Raw genomic sequence first — 25,361 nt, forward strand, 5'->3', positions numbered from 1 at the left:
AAAAGCAATGCTTTTCGTGTTGTGAAAATACTCGATGAATTGTGTGAAATGAATAACTAGGCTAGTTGTTTTCAGAGCATCAGTATCAACCATGAAGTTTTTGCAACTTACCCCCCAGGCTCTAATTTTAGAAGGCCTGATGGAGTGGGTTTGTGACGGAGCCTGGAGAGTTATGGCTCCTAAAGCTTCACAGATGCTTTTGATACACTCTAAAGATTGGGAACAGCAAGACCAGACAATGACTTATGGACTTTCTTCAATTCTAGTTGCAGTTTTTAAATGCCCTTTGGGGGAGGGGTGGAGTAGGAAAAATTAAATGTCATTTTCTAAGAGATCAGAAAGTCTTGAATGAAACCATTGACTCAAATAGTGAGAGTTTAATATCTGACCCCTCTAGTTTTCACTGTTCCCTGAGCATGCCATGCTCACTCCCTGCCCCTGTCCTCAGTTTATGAAATTCTTCAACCACCTACATTGCCTTTACATCTTCAAAAGCCTCTCTAAGTCACACCCATTTTTTGAGGAAATGATGTATATTGTTAACCATGGGAAAATCAGTTGACATTTGGGCAAAAACCTATTTCAACACTGTCTTACTGAGACCTTTGAAATTTGCCTTGGGATGATCCACTCATATTCACTCATTTATTCACTAAGTGAACAAACACATTAGACCCTAGTCTACAGGAACTGTGCCAGGTGCTGGGTGTGAAGCAATGAACAAGCAGATATGGGGACATGATTCCCACTTCATGATTAAACTTCATAGCCTAGGAGCTGTCTACTGTTTCCAGCTTACCATTTCCCAATGGCTTCCACCATTGGGAAGCCGACGGTGTAGATAGCTCCCAGGCATTGAAGGAGTTCTTCACAACTCTTGTGAAGAACCACAGATATTATCTTCATGATTATCTCTGCAATCATGCAAGGTTTAATTCTCACACCCTAATGGGATCTCACAGCCTAGTGGGATCTAAGAGGCTGAGATTTCATGTGACTCTCTCTAGGTGGGGCTACTCAGCTCCTGGCAAAACAAACATGAGCAAGTTGAGTTTAATCATAAACTCATGAACAATGGCCTGGGAAATGGGTCTTGTGCCTTGGCTCCTCTGTCCAGGCTGGCTGGACCTTGTTGAAGCTGAAATGTAAACCATCATGAGTTTCTGCAGTTGCCTGATTACCCACGGCTGTGAGGTGGGGAGGGAAGCCTGGGAGCAGGCTAGGCACAGTTAGAAGCAAATGAACCTAGTGTAAGGATGTTAGAGTCGAGTTCTTCCCTCTGTGTCTTTTGCACAAAGCAGCTGGAGATGGTTTGCAGTGGCCTGGGCAAAGCAGGAGGCAGAAAATAGGGACACTGCCCATGACACTCCACACTTATTCACAGCCACTAGGGCCCTGAGTTTGCGCTCACCCTTCTCAGCACAAGCCAAACTGTCTCTCTAGAATGATTTGAGCAGTTCTAGGATAGTCCAGCCCAGGGGGAAAAGGTCCAGGTTGGGAGGGATTAATCACCACACAATGTTCAGCCTTTTCATGTCCAAGTTCCTATTGCCAGCAAGTCCCTCCCCTTTCCTAGCTTGGACTTCTGCTACTCTTGGGGTGCACAGGACCGCCCCCTTCCCTACCACCCTGCAAATGCTCTTTTCCTTTAGTTAACTGAAAGCCAGCCTAAGACTTTCAAAAAGAGTTCCCATTAGGAAACCCTAGGAGCACAAAGAAGAGAAATAGATGAGTGTAACAATGCTTCACATTTGTATAGCACTTTGCAATTTGCAAAGCACTTGCACATTCATTACCTCATTTACCCAGCATGAATTCCTTCCCCTGACTTAAGTAAAGCCTAGCCAGGGACTGGCACGGGCTCTGCTAGGAGTTTCCTCCAGCCCCGCCTGACCACCATTGGCCAGGCGACTCCTGGCAGAACTGGCAGCCTGAGTGGGTCCCGATGATGGTCTCCCAAAGTCTGATTCCTGGTCCCAGGTCTGATGCTAATATTCCAGAAGTCACTTTCTAGAAGCATTTTCAAGCTGTTAGTGGTGGGTCTAATGACTAAGAGAGGTGACATTTCTTGTTTCCAGGACAACTCTGGGTTTGGTGTCTCTCAGATTATTTACTGGAGAAGGAAATGGCAACCCACTCCAGTATTCTTGCCTGAAAAACCCCACGGAAGAGGAGCCTGGCAGGCTACAGTCAATGGGGTTGCAAAGAGCTGGACACAACTTAGTGACTGAAAAACAACAGAAAACTTATTTACAGAGAACAATGCTACTGCACATTCATTGAGTACTTACTGAATATCAGGCACTGCTTTTTATGTGAATTCACTCATTTCTCCCTCACAAAAATCATCAGGAAGACAGTAGTATTCGCACTTGACAGATGAAAGAAGCTTAGTAAATATAAGCCATATTTAATGTTGTAGAGGGAATCGGTTGGGTGAAGGGCAGGACAATGAAACTAAAGTCCTTTTCTTCATTGAGTCATTACCTTAGGGATGCAGGCATTCAAGATGCATTTACCCAGTTCCTCCCACGTGGCTGGCTGGCCACAGGCCCCAACAGAGAATGAGTCATGACTCTGCCCTGAGGAGCCCACTGGTTGGCTGGTCCCCATCAGCTTCTCCTACTGGAATAATGTAATGCAATAAGTATTATCACAGAGGCTCAAACCTCGTCCAGTTCAGTTCAGTTCAGTTGCTCAGTCATGTCCAATTCTTTGAGACTCCATGGACTGCAGAACTCCCTGTCCATCACCAACTCCCGGAGTTTACTCAAACTCATGTTCATTGAGTCGGTGATGCCATCCAACCATCTCATCCTCTGTCGGCCCCTTCTCCTCCCGCCTTCAATCTTTCCCAGCATCAGGGTCTTTTCAAATCACTCAGTTCTTCAAATCAGGTGGCCAAAGTATTGGAGTTTCAGCTTCAACATTAATCCTTCCAATGAATCTTCAGGACTGATCTCATTTAGGATGGACCGGTTGGATCTCCTTGCAGTCCAAGGGACTCTCAAGAATCTTCTCTAACACCACAGTTTAAAAGCATCATTTCTTCGGCACTCAGCTTTCTTTATAGTCCAACTCTCACGCCCATACATGACTACTGGAAAAACCACAGCTTTGACTAGACGGACCTTTGTTGGCAAAGTAATATCTCTGCTATTTAATATGCTGTCTAGGTTGGTCATAACTTTTCTTCCAAGGAGCAAGCGTCTTTTAATTTCATGGCTACAGTCACCATCTGCAGTGATTTTGGAGCCCAAAACATAAAGTCTCTCACTGTTTCCACTGTTTCCCCATCTATTTGCCAGGAAGTAATGGGACCAGGTGCCATGATCTTAGGTTTCTGAATGTTGAGTTTTAAGCCAACTTTTTCACTCTCCTCTTTCACTTTCATTAAGAGGCTCTTTAGTTCTTCACTTTCTGCCTTAAGAGTGGTGTCATCTGCATATCTGAGGTTATTGATATTTCTCCTGGCAATCTTGATTCCACCTTGTGCTTCATCCAGCCCAGCCTTTCTCATGATGTACTCTGCATATAAGTTAAACAGGGTGACAGTATACAGCCTTGACATACTCCTTTCCTGATTTGGAACCAGTCTGTTGTTCCATGTACAGTTCTAACTGTTGCTTCTTGACCTGCATACAGATTTCTCAGGAGGCAGGTCAGGTGGTCTGGCATTCCCATCTCTTGAAGAATTTTCCACAGTTTATTGTGATCCACACAAACAAAGGCTTTGGCATAGTCAATAAAGCAGAAGTAGATGTTTTTCTGGAACTCTCTTGATTTTTCAGTGATCCAGCAGATGTAGGCAATTTGATCTCTGGTTCCTCTGCCTTTTCTAAATCCAGCTTGAACCTCTGCAATTTCATGGTTCACATTCTGTTGAAGCCTGGCTTGGAGAATTTTGAGCATTACTTTACTAGCATGTGAGATGAGTGTATTGTGTGAGCATTCCTTGGCATTGCCTTTCTTTTGGGTTGGAATGAAAGCTAACCTTTACTAGTCCTGTGGCCACTGCTGAGTTTTCCAAATTTGCTGACCTATTGAGTGCAGCTGTTTCACAGTATCATCTTTTAGGATTTGAAATAGCTCAACTGGAATTCCATCACCTCCACTAGCTTTGTTTGTAGTGATGATTCCTAAGGCTCACTTGACTTCACATTCCATGATGTCTGGATCTAGGTTGGTGATCATACCATCATGATTATCTGGGTGGTGAAGATCATTTTTTGTGTAGTTCTTCTGTGTATTTTTGCCACATCTTCTTAATATCTTCTGCTTCTGTTAGGCCCATACCATTTCTGTCCTTTGACAAGGGCAAACTGCCTAGAGGGCATCCATGAGAAAGGGGAGAGGATGTCCCCAGCAAAGAAAGCAGCAGAAATAAAGGTTTGGCCATAATAGAGGGTGTGAATCATTTGGGAAATTCAGTACCACCAGTCAAGTACGATGGGTGAGTTTATACCGAGTTAAGGGGCTCGGGCTTTAGCCTGACATCACTAAAGCACAATGGATGGGTTTTAAGCCGAAAAGTGATGCAAAAGGATCTTCACCCTGAAGTTATTTTTTAAATTAAGTTCTCCCTTAGCATCTTATTGTCCTACAGTTGTCTCTTTCCAATAAAAGGAAGTTCAAGTAGGGGACTCATTAAATAAGGCTCTCTGGCCACTGGTTGCTACCTAGCTAGCTCTGCCACCTTCTACTGGGGAAAGGTAATGTGATTTTCTCCATCCCACAATCTCTCTCCCCCATATTACAGTTTTTGGGTTGCTTAAGCTGCTCTGGTCCGACAGATAACAGCAAATTCCAGGCATGTATCTATAAATAGCTTCCATTTCTTCAGGATTTACCTCTATGTTCAACATCCATAGAGCTTCCATGGGCTTCTCTAGTGGCTCAGATGGTAACGAATCTGCCTACAGTGCAGGAGACTGGGTTCCATCCCTGGGTCAGGAAGATCCCCTGGAGAAAGGATCTTCTCCCACTCTAGTATTCTTGCCTGGAGAAGTCCATGGACAGAGTAGCCTAGTGGGCTACAGTTCATAGAGTTGCAGAGTCAGACACAGCTAAGCAACTGACACTTTCAATTGTCCATCTACAATAGGGATCACTGTCCGCATATGCTGTCACCAATTAGTGAATGTGAAAGTCACTCAGTCGTGTCTGAATCTTTGCGATGCCATTGACTATACAGTCCATGGCATTCTCCAGACCACAATACTGTTGTGGGTAGTCTTTCCCTTCTCCAGGGGATCTTCCCAACCCAGGGATTGAACCCAGGTCTCCTGCTTTGCAGGTGGATTCTTTACCAGCTGAACCACAAGGGAAGCCCAAGAATACTGAAGTGGGTAGCCTCTCCCTTCTCCAGCAGATCTTCCCGACCTAGGAATCGAACCAGGGTCTCGTGAATTGCAGGCAGATTCTATACCAACTGAGCTATCAGGGAAGCCCATCACCAACATTTGAGTTCACCAATTGCCCCCTCACTGATCCATGGCCCTGATGTTGCCTTTCAGCTCTCCTGGGGGCTGGCCAGGGCCAGGTTTGGAGGAAGCCGGACACTGACACCTCCTTGCCCTTGGGATACACTCTTATTTGGCTCCGCATGGAATTAAAACAGACCTGGGCATGGAGAAGTGAAGGTAGAGGGGGCTGTGGCTTGCCAGCCAGGCCCACCAAGCCAGTCCTTGTGATTGACAGGCCTGCAGGTGCCATAGTCAACTCCTTCTCCTAGCTTGGACTGTCTTGTATGGTCTGAAATGTCCACCGCCCCTAGCTCTGAGTACACACATAAGCTTGTCTTTGGCTGTCCCCTTCTTCAGGACCAGAATCCTGTTTTATTCCACAGATGGGAGAGACCTCAGAAACTGAATTCTAACCAATGTGGGTTATGACTTGGGCTTGAGACATCAAGACAATAGACATTGGCTTCTTTGGACTAGGACAGGCTAAAGGACAATGTCAGATCCCTACACAGTTGTATGGGATAGGTCTGCCAGTTGCTTTCATCAGACCCCCAAAGGGGTCACAGTTCCCCTCAAAAGGTTAATTAACCCTGATTTGAAGGGGGCTTGCTGATTTGCGCTCATTGACCCCATTGTAACACTCTAAGCCCAGGGCCAGCCCTCACCACTGTGGGTCTGCCCAATCACATTCAGTTGACCCAACTAATGCAAACATGGCAATAATTTATTTCAGTTCAAAGAAATGCAAATTGGGTTAATATCCCTTTCTCTGAACCATCACATATTCAATGTAAACTAATTCATTTCCACAGCAGTGAATTTTTCTAGAAACAAATGATACTCCGTTCTGCACAATTCAAACTAGCACATTTTTTAATGCAACAAACATTTATAAACCACCCATCCCTCCCCCCATTTCCCTCCTTCCTAAAAATACCCATTGCAGCACCATCTTCAAGCCTACAGCCTGTCAGCCCGAACTGCTGCATTGTATTTTTATAATGGGACTGTTTCAATCCCAGCCATCAAATTACCCTGTTTATTATTATCCCCATTTTACAGATAAAAGAACTAGGACACAAGGAGGTCACCTGCCCGGCTCCAAGCCCCACAGCAGGGCTATCATGAAGAAACCACGTTTCCGGGTTATCGCAGCCTTGGGAGAGGAGAGGCAAGCTGGCAGGCTTGGTTATGCTTCTAGAGACAGCCAGAGCTTAGGAGGAGATGATGCCTGTGGTCTCGGACCTCAGGCCTGGGCAATGCAAAGAAGACCACGGCCAGCTGTACAGTGATGCCTCCAGAGCCAGCGACCCTGGACAGATCTATGTGACTCTACCTGTGATCAGGAGCCCCCAGAGGGCAGAGAGGAAGCAATGAGATGAGAGGGAGGCTTCTTGGGGACCAGCAAGTTAGAACCAGCCTGAGACCTGGAGCCATAATAGAAAGGGCATCTGACCAGGAACCCAGGCCCTAGCTGGCTCTGCCTCTCCATCACTAGCGCTGATGCTGCAGACCAGACCCTAACCCTAACCTCTCTGAGCCTCCATTTCTCAGAGTGAATAATGGTCTGGATTCTGTGATCACCAGTGGCCTTTCAGGAGCACCAAGGGCACTTTGCAAAAGGACTCCCCAAACTGCCACCCCGTGTCCCCTCCCTGCACAGTGCTGGAGCCTCCCCAGCCCCAGCCCCCAGGCCAGGCCCTCTGCCACCACAAAGCACCCCCGCTCCAAGCCCTCAGGGTGGGCAGTCAGGTCTGCTGTAGGACCGCCAGCTCAGCGGATCATCACACCAGGCAGACTGCGGGTTGACGTCATCCTTTATATATACAAAATCTCATGCACGTGCATACATGCACACACACAATTTTTTCTGAACGTGTAGCTTTTGATTTAAAGCACTAAACTCCAGGGATGGGATTATTTGCGGCTCCCTTCCAAGACCATGATGGCAGAAACTGGGGACTTCGCCCTGGTGCCCATCAAAATGCCACATCCAGGTACCACCTTCCCAAGAGCTGTCCGAGCTGTCACTCTGTGAGCTCCCAGGCTACCGTGCCTGCTCCACCAGCGTGTGTCCCCGACCCCAAGGATGCCCCAGCACCCGGCCCCTCCCACGCTGGGCCGCAGTCTGTGTGGGGAGAGCAGCCACGTCAGAATCACGGCATCAGCGCTCTCCTGAGGCAGGACTTGTTATTAATAAACACACTGCTCCGAGCATTTGCTCACGATTGTTTGATATTTCAGTTTTCAGTAATTTTCTCAGTTAATAATTTATTAAATGGATTATTTGTCATTTCAATTTATTAAAAATTGATAAGGGGCTCATTTCTTTTTTCCCAAGCTAGGACACAGAGAGAGAGACAGGCTGGAGTACAAATTAAAGGCACCCTGCTTCCTTCCCTGCCCTATCGCCGCCCAGTCACCCACACCCACTGAGCACTCTCGGGTGCCCCCATCCCAGTGGCTCTGCGCACAGAGCCTGCTTCCTGGTCCAGCGATGAGGGGGTAGAGGCCTGCCCAGCCCGCTCCACCCCCTCCCCACCCATCCCCTGGCTTCTCATCACAGCCAGTCCCCCAGCCTGGCAGGAAGCTCAGGGCCTCCCGCTGCCCCGCGCAGCTACAAGGACTCCCCGGCCTCCCAGCAGCTGTGAACTGCGCATGCCCTGTCCAAGGCGGACCGCGGTGGGACCTGAGAGCCAGAGGGAAGTGATCAAAGAAGTTGCCGGGAGATCTCACACGGCTCCTCATGGCCACCTGACAGACAAATCTCTTGCCTTTGGTGCTATTCATTTCTTCGTGGTTTCTATTTTCTGATTATATTCTGATCGTGGCCCTGCCTATGTTTACCGAACAAGCATCTGCAGGCATTTGAGGAGAAAGACATAAGCAGGACTCTCTCCTGACCCGTATCTTCTCCTTCATCCTTGTCCTCCTTTTCTGCCTCCACTGTACGCTTCTCTTATTGACTCCTCTCTCTTTCCACTCTCTTGCCATCTCTGCTACCCTCCCTGCTCTCTCCACCCTCCTTCCCTGTACCTTTCTTCTCTCTGGACCTTCCTCCCCAAGCACTGAGGATCGGCCTGGCTGCTTAAAAGCCTGGATCCTCATCTGTGGGCACAGCCTGTGAGAGGTCACAGCCGAGCTTCACCACGAACACCCTGAGGCCAGAACTGGCTTTGTGGCTACTTCCAGGCTGAGACCTAAGCCCCCTAGATCTGGGTCCCAACCTCAGGTCCCACCCAGCCACAGCAAGAAAAACTGGCAGTGCCCTCTGGATCAAAAGCAGTATAGATGAAGGCCACCCAGCCACTGCAGCTACTGAAGGGCAGAGGGAGAGGAAGAAAGCATGGGTGGGCAGGAGGGTGAGCAGAGAAACAGCCACCACCTCAAAGTCACTTTAGCCAAGAGGGTTCGGTCATCATTTTGCCATCTCTGTCTGCCTTCACAGGCTCCTTGAGATCCCATGGATCACTGTTTTCTGGAGCGCTTTTCCCCAAGATGAGTTTAATGGCCTTATAAAAGTCACATTGTGCACAAATTGGGAAGTTTCTGAAGCACCTCGCCCGCTCTCATGCATATACACTCACGAAGTTCCCGCAGCTGAGCAGGGAAGGCAATTCAAGGCACAAAAACATCCTTGGGTAAATTACTTCCTATTAGTATGTCACATATTTCTTAGATACGACTGTAGTTCCAGGAGGTGACAGCAGCAGTTGACAATAAAACTTTGCACTCTTTTTTATTTATATTTTCCCTGCCTTTCTATTTTGTTTGTTGTGTTTTTTCTTTCCCCTCAAAGTTACATAACAGCACATCCAACTCTTTGTTCCCAAGGAAACACCCCCCCCCCCACTCCGACCCCAAGGCTTTTCCTGACTGTCTCCCTGTGGGATTATCCAACTTGACCTATGACCTCAAGAGCCAAGTAAGGAAACAGAGGGGCATGGCTACAACCTGAAGACAGAAGACTTGCTCCACCCCCTCTCTCTCCTCCCCAACTCCTGTCTCTCTTCAAATCCATAAATCTCCACCGAACAAATGCTGCATGCCTATACCTGAGTAGAATGATCTGGAAGAGATAAGAGAAGATAGGAGCCCACCATCTACTTCCTGAGTGAGAAAGAAAAAAAGAGTATATGAGAAGAGACAGTGCAAGCATTTATCCAACCAGGCTGCAGAAACTGTGTTGGAGGGAGACAAGGTCAGGCTAAAGGAGGCTGTGTACTCACATTAGGCTTTGAAGGACAAGTAAGACAGATCCACTGAGAGTAGAGAGACCCTACCCCATCTTCTGGAAAATGAGGCTTCCCTTATGCTGTTCTCTGCAAGCACAGTGGTACCTGGGTGTTTAAGTACATCTGGATGGACAATCAGGGTCCCCAACAGAAAAATGATGCTTCTGAGAAAAATCTCTCTTGTCTCAAGAGCTGAAAAGGTCTCTCCAATACAGGGAGGGCCCAGTTTGCCAGTCTGTGGACTGGGAGTGGAATGCACAAGGCCCTTTAGTCCAAGCTAAAATCCTGCACCTCTAGCCCAGACTCCACATCCCCTCCCAGGATGGGACTGTCCCAGACCAAGGGCTTGGCCTCTGGGGAATCCCTCTGTCCCCCAAGCATAGGTCTGAGCCTCTTCTGGACTTTTCACCTCTCAGTAATTCCCTCTTCTCACAGCCTGGAGAATTCAGAATCCCACACTCTCCTTGGGAGGATCAAGTCTCACCTTGCCTTCAGCGCTCCCCCTCCCTGGTCCCCTTTGGGCTGCAGATCCCACCTGCAGGAGCCTGAGTCTGGAGGCCTTCATCCCAAGCTCAGAACCAGCCACTGCGCTCATCTGCAGCTCCCCACCTCTGCTCCTGCCCCAGAGACTCCATGTCACTCTCTTCAGAATTCAGGTCTACCTGGTCTCCCTGCTAAAGTTCATGGCTGAGGAAGAGCTTCCGTTTTTCTGCCTGGAAAGTTGCAACCCTGTCTCTCTAAAAAAGATGGGACACCAAACCCTAAAGGAACATCAGAGCCACAAAAGGCGGACAAGGCCCACACCCACTGAGGAGGAAGGCAGGGGTGCTCCCAGGTATGGGCTGGGACAGACTTTTTACAGAAGCATCTCTGAATTTTGTAGAAAATGAGCTCATTATTTTTCCATAGTTGGACAGGAATAGAGGATCAAGGAACAAAGATTAGGGGAGAAGGGGTAGGATGTCATTGTGTGTAAATGTCATAAAATGGTGGATTTAATTACCTTTTAACTTCAGCCAAAAATTTTTATATTGCACTCGTTGAAACAATGGGAAAAGACTATCACTAAAAAAAGTCTATTACTAAAAACACTGTCAGATCAGCCACTGAATTGTGAACTATCCGCTGCCATCTTTTTGGTCAGTGTAGAAACATCCTGAATATTTTAGGACTTTAGGACCTCAATTCTCTACCACTTATAATTCAAAATTGCATCTCCCCCTGCCTTCTCCCAGGACTCTTAATTTCTCTTCTCTCTCCACCATTATTTATTTAAGCCTCCTAACTGTATTATTTATCTTAACACCATATCTGTATTATTTATTTTACTGTAGCTCCATAATGATATTATTTAAGTCTATAAAATAAAGCTTTTTCCCTTGAACTCTCTGTGCAAAACAAAATTGTATTCTACTGAAACATTCTTTGAAATGTCCTTCTTTTCTACCGCTGGATAATAATAATAATACTTTGCATTTATATAGTACCTTTTATCCTGGGATTATTTAAGTCTGCAAAAGCAGTCTGTCTGAATCCTCTATGCAAAAATCGAGTTGTATGAGAATATTCTTTGAAATGCCCTTTATTTTTCACCACTGACTGGTACAGAAATGATCCGTCTTTGTGCATTACTTTTCACCAAGGAATTCTCAACTGGTTCTCTAATTAATGCTCGCTTCCTTAGAAATGGCAGGGTAAATAACTGTCTCCACTTCCTGGGTGCAGAAGACCTCCATGGACAAGAAATATGTATCAATCAGAGGATATCACACCTCACAGCTCCTCCCTGCCTTTGAGATAGATTGTCACAGCCTTCCTTCTCCAAGCTATCAACTAGCTTTATCAGAGAAATGTGGACTGAGCTCTGGAATCAGACTACCTGGGTTTAAATCCACTTATTCCCTGAGCAGCACATCCCGGGCAGGTCTTAGAGCCTCAGTTTGCTCATCCATCCTCAGCATCCTTTGTACATCCTGCGCTCAACTCAAGCCCCTCCCACATCCAGAACAGTCCTTCCTATTCCTATTTGTCCATCCTTCAACACCCAATTCCAGGTCCACATCTAGGACAAGCAAATGGCAGCCCCTGACCTTCTCTGGTAATGGCAAGTGGCATCAGCATTTTCATTTTGGACAGTGCTTAGCATGTAGTACTCAGACAGTACATCCTGGTTCTGGATTTCATGTCGCTTTGCACAGTTTTGCACTGTCTCTTGTGAGTGAAATTTTGTGTATTGATGGATTCACTCGACAAATATTTACTAAGCATCTACTATGTACTAGGCACTCTTCTGCCTCTACAGATACAGCTGTGAACAAAAGAAAACACCCAGCAATTTCAGAGCTGACACTCATGTGGGAAAATACACCACCATCAGCTCTGTGAGGCTACATCAACACCTTCTTCCCTGGCTCTTAAAGTGCTGAACGGAGTGCGGTGTACACAGCATGGGAGCAGAAGACACTTTTCACCTGATTTTTTTAAAATATTAATGATAAGGAGATAAAAGTCTTTGAAATTATAATTTCAACAGTTTTCTCTAGTTTCCAAAAAAAGAAAAAAAAATTTTTTTACATGTTACCTCCTCTATTACTTCAAAAAGAAAAAACTGCCTCCAGTCCCAAACTGGTTATTAAGTCCCCAAGTATCCTTATAATGTTTTATACAGTCAGTGTAACTCTCTCCAGATGTGCTATTACTGTGAAGTGGGTCAGGTCTACAACCTTCAGTTGCTCATCTGTCACATAGCGCTGGAGCCTTTAGGTGTTATTGAGAGAAAAATGAGACAGTCATTCAAGGGCCAGCACCAAGCCTAGCACACAGCAGCACCTTAATAAACCACAATATCACATCATATTACATCCTCCTCCTTCTTGAGGCTCTGGTCCTAACTCCATATGATGACTGAGATGGAAAAGTCGGGACTGATGAAAAGGGCCACCTCCTCTCCCCAGTGAGGTCCCTCCTTAACCCTGGAACACAGAGCAGGACTCCTGTCTCTTTTGTGGTTTGTGCCTGAGCACCAAGCACTTTACGGCCTTTGTTGGAGGCACTGTGCCCCAGGACACTGGGTTACTGTCTGCTTGTTACATTGCCAAACCTCTTCCATCTCCCCTTGTTCTTTTAATCTCCTGCCCACACAATTTCTTGAATTCTGCTTTTCCTGTGTATTGTGTCCTTGCTTTCTTCTCTAGGATGTTTCACCTTAATCAATTTCTAGGTAAATATTTCTCCTTATCTTACCCATTTCCATCTTGGTGTGCCAACAGGAACAGGATTGTAGTAGATGCTCAGTAAACATTGTGTGTGTGTGTGTGTGTGTGTGTGTGTGTGTGTGTTAGTCGTTCAGTTGTGTCCAACTCTTTGTGATCCCATGGACTGTAGCCATCCAGGCTCCTCTGTCCATGAAATTCTCTAGACAAGAATACTGGAGTGGATTGCCATTTCCTACTCCAAGGATCTTCCCAACCCAGAGATAGAATCTGGATCTGTTTTGCAGGCAGATTCTTTACCATCTGAGCCACCAGGGACGCCCTCAATAAACATTATTTGCATGGGATATTATTTGCATGGATTTGGTTTGATGTGGACTATATGCAGTAGTTATAATTATTCTAACCTTAATTGATTAGAAACGGAAATCTGCACCCCAGAAGTTCCTCTCACTTCCAGGCCAAGCTGCCTTCTTTCCCTCGGAGAAGGGAATCATTCCTCTCCAAAGCTGCGCACTGCGTGTCCTTCCTGAGTAGCTTCTTTGTGGCTATAATTGTGCTGGGCACCGAGGATACACTAAGGAGTAAGTCACAGTCCCCTTTATGCAGACACCACAGTCTAGTTGGGAAATATACAGAAATAAGCAACCAAAATACTCTGTGGATATATTATGGGATAAAACACAGGTTCCCATGGAGCCATGTGCCATGGTTTCCTAACCCAGGTATATCAGGTCAAAAGGCTTTCTGACCCACAGAGTGAGCCTGAGATAGGGGTCAGAGAGATGGTAGGCATTCAGCCAGAGGGAAGCAGTACAAAGGTCCTGAAACAAGCAAGCATGTTCAAAGAAGCATGTTCAGGGCCTCTGGAGCCGGGACCAGACCGTGAGGGGCCTTCCAAACACCACTCAGGAGTTGGGGCATTTCCCTGAGGTTACCAGAAAGACACCGGAGTCACTGAAATTGGTTAATCAGAGAGGTGGCATGACTAGGCACAAAGAAAGCTCCCCTGAAGGCAGCAGTGGGTACCAGGAAGAAAAGTAGGTGAGAGGTAAGAAAACCCCTTGGAGGACTGATGTAAAAGCTGTTTGTCTAAAAGTTTCTAAGAATTATTTACATGTTTAGTTCAGTCTAGTTGCTCAGTCATGTCCAACTGTTTGCAACCCCATGAACCACAGCACGCCAGGCCTCCCTGTCCATCCCCAACTCCAGGAGTTCACCCAAACCCATGTCCATTGAGTTGATGATGCCATCCAGCCATCTCATCCTCTGTTGTCCCCTTCTCCTCCTGCCCCCAATCAGTCCCAGCATCAGGGTCTTTTCGAATGAGTCAGCTCTTTGCATCAGGTGGCCAAAGTATTGGAGTTTCAGCTTCAGCATCAGTCCTTCCAATGAATATTCAGTACTGATTTCCTCTAGGATGGACTGGTTGGATCTCCTTGCAGTCCAAGGGACTCTCAAGAGTCTTCTCCAACACCACAATTCAAAAGCATCAATTCTTCTGCACTCAGTCTTTATAGTCCAACTCTCACATCCATACATGACTACTGGAAAGACCATAGCCTTGACTAGACAGACCTTTGTTGACAAAGTAATGTCTCTGCTTTTCAATATGCTGCTGCTGCTAAGTCGCTTCAGTCGTGTCTGACTCTGTGTGACCCCATAGACGGCAGCCCACTAGCTCCCCCATCCCTGGGATTCTCCAGGCAAGAATACTGGAGTGGGTTGCCATTTCCTTCTCCAATGCATGAAAGTGAACAGTGAAAGTGAAGTTGCTCAGTAGTGCCGAACTCTTAGCGACCCCATGGGTCCTCTGTCCATGGGATTTTCCAGGCAAGAGTACTGGAGTGGGTTGCCATTGCGTTCTCCATTCAGTATGCTAGAAAACCCTAAATGCTCCCCACAGGAAAAGCCTATTTGAGATAATAATCTTATTTGGTAAAGTTGGAAAATACAAAATCAACACACTAAAATCACTTGCATTTCTATACATTAACAATGACCCCCCCAAAAGAAACAGATTAAGAAAACAATTCCATTTATAATAGCATCAAAAAGTATTAAATGCTTAGAATAAACTTGACTAAGAAAATGATAGATTCATACACTAAAAATTACAGAGCATCCCTAAAAAAAAATTAAAGCAGGTACAAATAAATGGAAAGGCATCCTGTATTCATCAATTGCAAGACTTAACATAGTCAGGAGATTCATACTACCCAAAGCAAACTACAACTTTAATGCAATCTCTATCAAAATTACAACAGTGGTCTTTGCAGAAATAGATTCATCCAAAAATTCATATGCAATGTGAAGGGAGCTTGAATGAACAACAACAAAAAAATCTTGAGGAAGTTTAAGATCTCATATTTCCATATTTTAAAACAAATTACAAAGCCACAGTAATCAAAACAGTGCAGTTCCGGCATAAAAATGGACGTATAAGCCAATGTAATCATATACAGAGCCCAGAAATAAATTCTCACTTATATGATTAAATGATTTTCAACAAATAAACCTGGGAAAACTGGATATCCTCAGACAAAATAATGAAGTTGTACCCTCATCTTGCACCATATAAAAGCAACTCAAAACGGATCAAAAACCTAAACATAAGAACTAATGAAAGAAAATATAGGGGAAAACTTAATGACATCTAATTTGGCAATGGATAGAAAAAGCACAGACAACAAAAATAGAGATAAATAAATTCAGCTCAGTTCAGTTCAGTTACTCAATCTTGTCCAACTCTTTGCGACCCCATGAATTGCAGCACGCCAGGCCTCCCTGTCCATCACCAACTCCCGGAGTTCACTCAAACTCATGTCCATCGAGTCGGTAATGCCATTCTGCCATCTCATCCTCTGTCGTCCCCTTCTCCTCCTGCCCCCAATCCCTCCCAGCATCAGAGTCTTTTCCAATGAGTCAACTCTTCGCATGAGGTGGCCAAAATACTGGAGTTTCAGCTTTAGCATAACTCCTTCCAAAGAACATCCAGGACTGGTCTCCTTTAGGATGGACTAGTTGGATTTCCTTGCAGTCCAAGGGACTCTCAAGAGTCTTCTCCAACACCACAGCGCAAAAGCATCAATTCTTCGGCACTCAGCTTTCTTCACAGTCCAACTCTCACATCCATACATGACCACTGGAAAACCATAGCCTTGACTAAACGGACCTTTGCTGGCAAATTGGACTATATCAAAATTTGAAACTGTTCATCAAAAGACATAATAGATGGAGTGGAAAGGCAATTTACCAGAAAGAGAGAAAATATTTGCAAATCATATATCTGGTAAGAGATTAATATCTGTAATATATAAAAAGCTCCTACAACTGAAAAAAAATGATTAAAAATAGGCAAAGGGCTTGAATAGACATTTCTTAAAAGAAAATACTCAAATGGCAAATAAGCACATGGAAAGATACTCAATATTACTAATCATTAGGGAAATGCAAATCAAAACCACAATGAGATTATCACTTCACACCCATTAGAATGGCTATTTCCAAGTATTAAAACAGATGCAAGGGTACAGAGAATTTGCAACCCTGTTTGCACTGTTCTTTGGAATGTAAAATTGTGCCATTGCTATGAAAAACATTATGGCAGTTCCTTAAAAAATCAAACGTAGAAGTATCATGTAATCCAGCCATCCCACTTCTAGGTATATACCCAAAGGAATTGAAAGCAAGATCTTAAAGAAATATTGTATATCCTTTTCATAGCAGTATTATTCACAACCGCCAAAAGGTAAAGACAACCCAAGTGTTCTTTGACAGATAGATGGATAAACAAAAGGATAAACAATGGGATATTATCTAGCCTGAGAAAGAAGGGAAATTCTCACACATGCTACCACATGAATGAATCTTGAGGATATGATGCTAAGTGAAATAAGCCAATCATAAAATGACAAATACTGTATGTTTCCACTTATATGAGGTATCTAGAGGAGTCAAACTCACAGCTACAGGAAATAAAAGGATAGTTGTCCAGGGATGGAGAGAAGGGAAAATGGGGAATTGTTTAATGGATATGGAGTTTTAGTTTTGCAAGATGAAAACAGTTAGGGACGTTGGTTCCACAACAATGTGAATGCATTTAAGACTACTGAACTGTACAGTTTAAAACGGTTAAGGTGGGAAATTTTATGTGCATTTTATGTGCATTAATACATTTATGTGTATTAATTTAAAAATTAATACAATTCAAAAAAAAAGTGTTTCTAAAAGAATGATGCTGCTGTTGAGCTTTGCTTCCCAACTCTAATTTGGGATCATTTTCTCTCCATCACGGTATCAGGCACATCAGTCTCAGCCTTTCCTCCTTGTGCCCTCAGAGCGTAGGGGTCAAAAACAGACAATCAACATAGCTCAGCTCTGTGGCCAAGTGGGCTGGTCAGCACTTCACACCTAAATTAGAGCTCCCACAGCTACACGAGCTCTGGTTTGCCCTGCCCTGCACACCATGGTGAGAATGCATGGGTTAGAATCCCATAGACTGGCTGCATCTGACCAGGGGGTGAGCAAAGCCTGAGCTCAGCATCTTCCATCCCCATGTCCCCAGCTTCTCATCTCCATCCCCAACCCAGGCAAGGGAGCCTGGGGAGATGTCAGGACTGTAGCTGTCCCTCCTCTGGGGCAGTGAGGACCTATACTGTCCCCCCAAGGAGCTACTAGGCAAATTAAGATTGGCCCAATCCACTGTTTTCAAAGTGTTACACTGAATTACACAAAGGGCAAGAGAAAGTAAAGAGTCTTCTCCATCTCACCTTTCCCAGTTACCTCCATTTCCCTCCAGAATCTGAGGATGAGTCAGAAAGGTTGGCACCCAGCAAGCAGCATATATTCTTTTAAGTCTCCTTTGAAAATAATTTCTCCAAAGTATCACCATGACCTTGCTGTCAACGGAGTGCGGGGTTTTGGGGTGATGAGGCTTTCTTAACCCTAGTGGGACTTCAAGAAGCTGAGGACTTGTGTGCTGATGGAAAGCATAACCAGTGTGCCCCCAGGGATTCGCTCTGCCTGGAGAGAAGTATGTGGAGGGAACTGGTAATGAATCAGCAGCATCCAGCCGCAATAAAGCCGGAGATGCTGGGTCTCCACCCCCAACTCACCCTTTTGTATTTGCAGCTGGAGGTTGAGGATAAGGGTCTGGGTATGTCTACATAAGCACATCAGGGCTTCAGGAGGAAACAGATGGATAATCCCCAACCCCATCTCCTTGAAGCATGGAACAGATGGCTCAGCTGGTAAAGAATCTGTCTGCAATGCAGGAAATGCAGGTTCAATCCCTGAGTCGGGAAGATTCCCCTGAAGGAGGAAATAGCAACCCACTCCAGTAGTCTTGCCTGGATATTTCCATAGAAAGAGGAGCCTTGCAGGCTACAGTCCATGGATCACAAAAAGTCAACTGAGAGACATGAGCAACTGAGCAACAGAGCAACTGAGCACAGATGATCTAGAATAGGACTAACCTAAGCTAAATGGAATGATGCTAAAGCTGAAGCTCCAGTACTTTGGCCACCTCGTGTGAAGAGTTGACTCATTGGAAAAGACTCTGATGCTGGGAGGGATTGGGGGCAGGTGGAGAAGGGGATGGCCGAGGATGAGATGGCTGGATGGCATCACAGACTCGATGGTGATGGACAGGGAGGCCTGGCGTGCTGCGATTCATGGGGTCGCAAAGAGTCGGACATGACTGAGTGACTGAACTGAACTGAAGCTAAATGGCAGGAAAGGAGGGCAAGATCCCTGAGGGGAAAAAAAATGACTCTAATGGAATAGGGTCAGACTCCATTCCCAGATTCTGTAAAGGGAGAACAGTTCTGGAAGTACCACTTGCCTAATTTTACTCTCCTACAGGTAAGGAGGATGAAAGACCTCCCAGAAGTAAGAAAGAAGGATGATGAGGCCTGGGGCCTGGGCTTTCTCGCAGTGAGATGTCCCATAGTCTGCCTGGTAAAGAAGCATCCTGTCTCCCATGGACCTATCCACGACTTGGACAGTCAAGAGGCCCACTGCAGCAGACCCAGAAGCAGGGAAACAGCCAAGATTCTCCAAATCGAGGCTCCAGGAAAAAACTGAATATTTTATAATTAACATAACCAAAGATTACTACTGAAATCAGGAGAGCTTTTCCCACAAAGATGTGCCATCTTTTCCCCATGTCTTGACATCCCCCATGCCCAGTGGCCCACCCTTAAAATTCAGAGGCCTCAGTTCCATCAGTGCAGGCTACTGGAGGGTCTCAAGATCAGAAATACCAGTGGGTTCTTCCTGTGGTACAGCTCTGACCCCATCCCACGAGCGCCTCCTCTTGGGATGCGACAGTAATGCCAGGAATGCTTTCCAGATGAAGGAGGGAAAGGAGCCCTCATCTCGAACTACGAGGCCAGGCCGAAACAGGCTCCTCTTGATGTTGGCTGTTGGCGGGACCCTCGGCATTCCCCTCGAGTGGAGACGGGTATGTATGGAACTTCTCGAGTTGCAGCAAGGGTGTGAAGGACCCTTTCGAAGTTCAAGAGGGAAGGTGTGCAAGGACCTCTGAAAAAGTGGAATGAGAAATCTTTTGGGTAGGCCAACTCTAGTCAACATATTTCCAGTCCCTGCTCAGGAAACACAATGAAATTCCTGCCATAGAAGATGCAGGGCTGCAGGAATAGAATGTGACTGGAACATGGCATGCCACAGAGAGCAAAAGGCTTTGGGTCCTTGGTGTGTCTGTGGGGCTTTAAGACCAGGAAAGCCTCATGATATGCGGAGCCAGTTTCTGAAACTCAGCAGACACAGGGCTGGCTGCCAGCATGGGTCACAGGGCCAAGGAGTGGCTTCTGAAGAGCTGGGTTCAGAATCGATTAAGCAGCAGGGCTATTTATTGACCACTTTAGATTCCATAGAAAAGGAGAAAAAAATAATCCACCACGAAAATGAAATCCTGTCAGTAACCCCAACAGGCTTGCCCACCAACTAACGAGAACAAGGTAAATTCGAGCTCAATTTACTCAGATGGATAATAAAACTTTCAATTATGGTTGCGTTATTTGTTGCTATATGGTTGAAAGATTAGGTGACAATATGCAAAAAATAGTTTCTTCATATTATAATATTTAGTAATGTCATTTTATTTTTTATATGTTTCATTAAATTGTTTTGTGGCTTTATTATCTACCCAGATGCACAGCCCAGAAATACAATTATTCAGATTTAGAAGCAATAAAATTTGGCATGCATTTTCTCGTATTCAGAATTCCTGCATGTTAAAAAGAAATTATAGCGTTCTTCCCACATTGCACCGCTCTGAGGCCCTCACAGACCCATTCATTAACCGAAGACATTACAGAAAGCACACCATTTAGGTTAAAAGGCCCTTCGGATAACAGATATGCATGCATGAAGCAAATATTTCAGTGTAGCCCCGCCTTTTGATTATGACAATAGTGGAGGCAAACGGATATGCGTTTGCTGTAATGCGCTGCTCAGTGATGGATCCATTGAGTGGTGAAAACTCTGATTGCAAAGCAGCACACAGAGAAAGCATTATGACAACAAAACCTATCTCCGTAGCTATCAGGAAGTGAGAGTTTTACTACTTGGAGAAAAATGAAAGCTTTCTGGGGAATTGTATTTCAGAAAAGTTCTATAAGATGTGAATCCTAAACATATTTCAGCTGCCCATAGAGCAGTGGGTGTAGACAGGCAAGAGATGAAGGGTGGTGGCCGCCCAGCCCAGAAATATTTCTTCCAAGTCACTATCTTAGGCCTCAGAACCCCCCTATTAAAATCCAACCAAGTACCTTGAGGATATTCATCCACCACTGGGACACAAACATATGTTGAATAGATGCTTCCTTGGAATCATGGGAACAAATGCCAATATGTTAAGAAATATAATACAAGACTACGTCAGGTTGGTTTTGTTCTGGGAATACTTAAGAGTGTTAAATGGAGGGGGGCGCTGTCAAAAGAGGTAGAGAAGGTGCCAAAATGTACTTTACACACACAAGAAGGAAAAAATAAATTACAGATTGAAAAAATATATTTGCAACACATACTACCAACAAAGGATTAGTATCGAGAATATACAGAGAACTACTATTAATCTGTAAGAAAGGAGCAAGCAAGATGATAGAAAGAAAGGGACAGAAGCTATAAAGAACCGTCTCACAGAAGGCTAAACACATATGGCCAATAAACATTTAAGAAAATATCTAGGAAATGCATGACGAGTGGTGTCTGATTTCCATTTAATAGACAAAATTAAGAAAGATGATATTAAATGTTAGAGACAGTATGGATACACAGGATTGCCAGGGGGAGAGTAAACTTGTAAAACCTCATTGAAAAAGAATTTAGCATTATCGTATAAAATTAAATGGCCTTTTATCCTACAACCCCCAAATTCCATTTCTGGGTATGTGCTCAAGAGAAACTTGCACATATGTGCACGAGGAAGAATGCACAAAAGGATCTATAGCAACACTATTCTTGGGGGAAATCTGGAAACATTCCAAATGGATAAGGAAATTCTAGAGTACATCACAATGAAATACTATGATGGCCTCAAAACTAATGAACTGCAGCTACATACAACTATATGGTTGACTCTTGGTAGTACTATCTTGTTGAAAAAAAAGTTAGTTCCAGAGACTATAGACCATAAGATTTCTTTTTCTGAAAAGTTTAAAATAACCAACCAAGTTATATTGCTTGTTAAGAAATGTTAGAAATCCACATATATAATAACTGACTCATTGGCAAGGACCCTGATGCTGGAAAAGATTGAATGCAGGAAGAGAAGGGGACGACAGAGGATGAGATGGTTGGATGGCATCACCGACTCGATGGACATGAGTTTGAGCAAGCTCTGGGAGTTGGTGATGGATAGGGAAGCCTGGTGTGCTGCAGTCCATGGGGTTTCAAAGAGTTGGACATGACTGAGTGACTGAACAGAGCTGAGCTACATAATAAAACTATCTTTTAAAAGGGATGATGAGCCCAAGATCCAGCAGATTATTAGGATCTATTAATAATGAAATTGGGTGATAGGTACACAGGTGTTTGCTGTGTCACTCTTTGAAGTTTTCTGTATGGCTGAAATATTTCATACAAATTACTTAAATAATAAAAGCAGTGCTTTAACATCAGATAGGCCTGCTGTATTTGAGTTTTCATTCTGACATTTACCAGCAGCCATAGATGAGACATTAGAACTTTCCAGTTAAGGATCTGAGTTTCCTTATGTGGAAAATTGGAGCTGTAATAATACACACTAGTTTGTAAAGGACTTTGCATAGGGCTTGGAGATAGCTATTTCTTTAAAAAGCAAGTTTCTCTACTGGTAACTCAAATAATAATATAATTAATTCAATTTACTTTCTCCCCCTATAATATTCTTAAATCTACAAAAAGAAAGAAAGAATGTCCATCACACTAAACCTTTTGACCTAATTGGCGTAGCACATGCTCTGGGGCAATGTGTGAGATGTATTTATTTGCAAGAAGGCTGGGCAGGTCCAAGCTTGAATGAAACCTCAAGTATGAAAGGTAATAAGTATTGGTACCCACACATCCATTAGGGTTCCCATAAGAGCTCCAAAACCTCTACCCCATGCCTTACCTCTGTGATTTCCTATCTAAGTGTTAACAGGTAATAGAGGTTTTTTAATATTCCTGTGTTTTGAAAGCGGATTCCTAGAAATAAAATATCTTTTGATCCAAAGCACTGATGCATATAGCAGATTAGATTCCGCCCTAAACTCTTTCAAATCACACCAAGTAGGAATTTCTTGTAAAATAGGACTGAACCTGGGAATGCAAAAGTCATGCACCCTGACTTCTGAACCAATATTCTTACATTTACACACACACACACACACACACACACACACACAGAAAGAATTTTCTCACGCAACCTCTGCTTCTAAATGTAAGTAGAGCCAACTAGAATAGGCTCATGGTTATATCTTGATTTCCTGCTGTGGTCTGCAGGGTAAAGGTCTTGTCCCTAGAAGTATACACGTTCTCCCTTGAGAGGGACAATCATCCCTAGAGTCAATTATGCAAAGAGGTGGCAAGTTCCCAAAAGGCAAGCCTCAGGCAGGGAAGAGAATCTTGTTTCTTTCAGAGCCTCATTTTATAGGCGCTGTTCTTCAAGGAGTCACACGCCTGGGGTGAGCTCCTGGGTAATAGATGCTGAAGTGATACCCACCCCATGGAGACAGACTGGGAGCCAGGATGAGATGAATCCTTTCACTTCCCAAGAGCAAGTTGTAGCTTTCACATAGATTGTGTAGTGCAGCATCCTCCCTGGGGCTTGATTCTCTTTGGCTTTCTTCCCAAGGACTCAATGAGGAATTGTTGGAGCATGCCAGCACCACCATCCTATGCCCATGCTTGTCTTGTTAACATTCATTTCTGGTGAAAATTATTGGTGGGTCCTCCAATAGAGCTAATTTTTATGTTTTTGAATCCATAAGGTGAGAACAGGATTACAAAGAATGTTTAAACACAAAACACAAATCTCCCTTGATTCATGCCTAGAAATTCTTAACAAACATCCCTTCCTCCAACAGAGAAACTTTTCCTTCTACTACCAACTAGATCAGTGAATTAACTCTTTCTGTGTAACAAACTACTCCAAAATTTAGTAATCTGAAACACCACTTATTTCGTATTAACTCAGGATTATGTGAGTGGGCAATCTGGGCTGAGCTCAGCAAGGTGGTTCTTCTGCTGGTCTCCCTGGGATCACTCCTGTGGCTGACAAAGCTCACAGGTGGGATGAACTCCTTGGTCGAGCATGGCCTCATCCATATGTCTGGCAGTTAGTGGTGGCTGTTAGGAGGGGTGGCTGGAGCCACTGGGCCACATGTCTCCAGCAGACTTGTCCTGTTCATTGACATTATGCTGGTCGAGGGTTCCAAGAGCAATAGAAGACAACTTCAATGTGCAGTTGCTTCTCAGGTCTCTGTGTCACATTCGGCAATGCACCATTGACTGAAGAAAAGCACACAGCCAAGTGCAGAGTCAGTATAAGAGGGTGTAAATACAAAAAGGGAATTATCTCAGCCCCCTTTTTAAACAATCTGCTATACCAGTTTTAAATAGCCTGGATCTTATTTTATGAGATAAGGAAGAATTTTCCTTGGACACACCACATGCTCATACACACTCACATACTTACACCCACACATGCACACAAAGACTCATTGCATAGTCTCACATAAATCACTGTACATACACATCACACTTACACATACCCCCAGACATGGACACAAGCTCACAAGAAAGAGTTACATGGAGATATACACAACAAAACCAGTTGTGTGTATAGGCACAAACAACCATTTGTAAGGCAAGATTCTTGCTGTGCACACTCGGTTTCATTTTAACTTTCAGCTTTTCCTTGAGAAAATATGCCGTGACAAATTCTTGAGGAAGAATCTACTGCTACAACCCATCCTTTGATATGAAGGGTTAAGCGATTAAAGATGACCCAGCCTGCCAGCTGCAAGCCTGGCTCTGTGGTCTGATTTCTCAGGATGATACAGCTCACTTCCCAGCGGTGATTGCAAGATTTAAATCTAAGTCAGGAGAGAGAAAAATGCAATTCTTAGTGCAATGTTAGTTAGAACACAGCTAGAGACAGCGTAACCAATGAACAGACAGAGTTTTACAGAATTGTTTTAACCATTTCACTGGATGGGAAATAAAGAGATGCATTTTCATAGAACTCCAGGGCCTTAGGAGGTCCCCTGATCTAGGATTCTGAGTATCTAAAGTGGTTGTGCTCTGTTCTAGAAAAGATATGACTTTTTAAATAAAGATCTCGTCATTCTGTACTGAAAGCATATGACTTTGTTCTATATTTTCATATCTCTATGCATATATTATCAACAATTTATAATTAATAAGTGTTTACATTCATAAATTTTTAAGTGACTGTATTATGGGAAAATATATTAAAAGTATGATTACATATATTTTCATTCTCTCATACTTTTTATGCCTATGGGGGGATTTTTTTTTTTCTGTAGGGGCAAAATTTCTAGAGAATTTATATCTGAAGAGCCAAATGAAGTTTCAAATATGGGACACTTGTATAAGCTCATCATATCTCCTTGCAGAATCCCAGTCCAGGACAGTCTTTAATTCCACTCTGCAACTTTACTATCTGAACCACCTTTGAAGCTGATCCCTCTCTTTAATGCTTCTCGAATCCAGCCAAGTTCAGCCCTGCTCTCTCCCCTGCCCAAGGCCACTTGGCTGCTGGATCATAGCCAGTGTCTCAGTCTGTTCAGGCTACTATAATAAAATACCATAAACTGGGAGACTTAAACAACAAGCATTTACCTCTTACAGCTATGAGGGCTGGAAGCCCAAGATCAAAGTGCCATCAGATTCAGTGTCTGGTGAAAGCCAACTCTGTCCTTTACAGACAGCTGTCT

Source organism: Ovis aries, chromosome 23 (genome assembly GCF_016772045.2).
Source record: "Ovis aries strain OAR_USU_Benz2616 breed Rambouillet chromosome 23, ARS-UI_Ramb_v3.0, whole genome shotgun sequence".
Taxonomy (NCBI): Eukaryota; Metazoa; Chordata; class Mammalia; order Artiodactyla; family Bovidae; genus Ovis; species Ovis aries.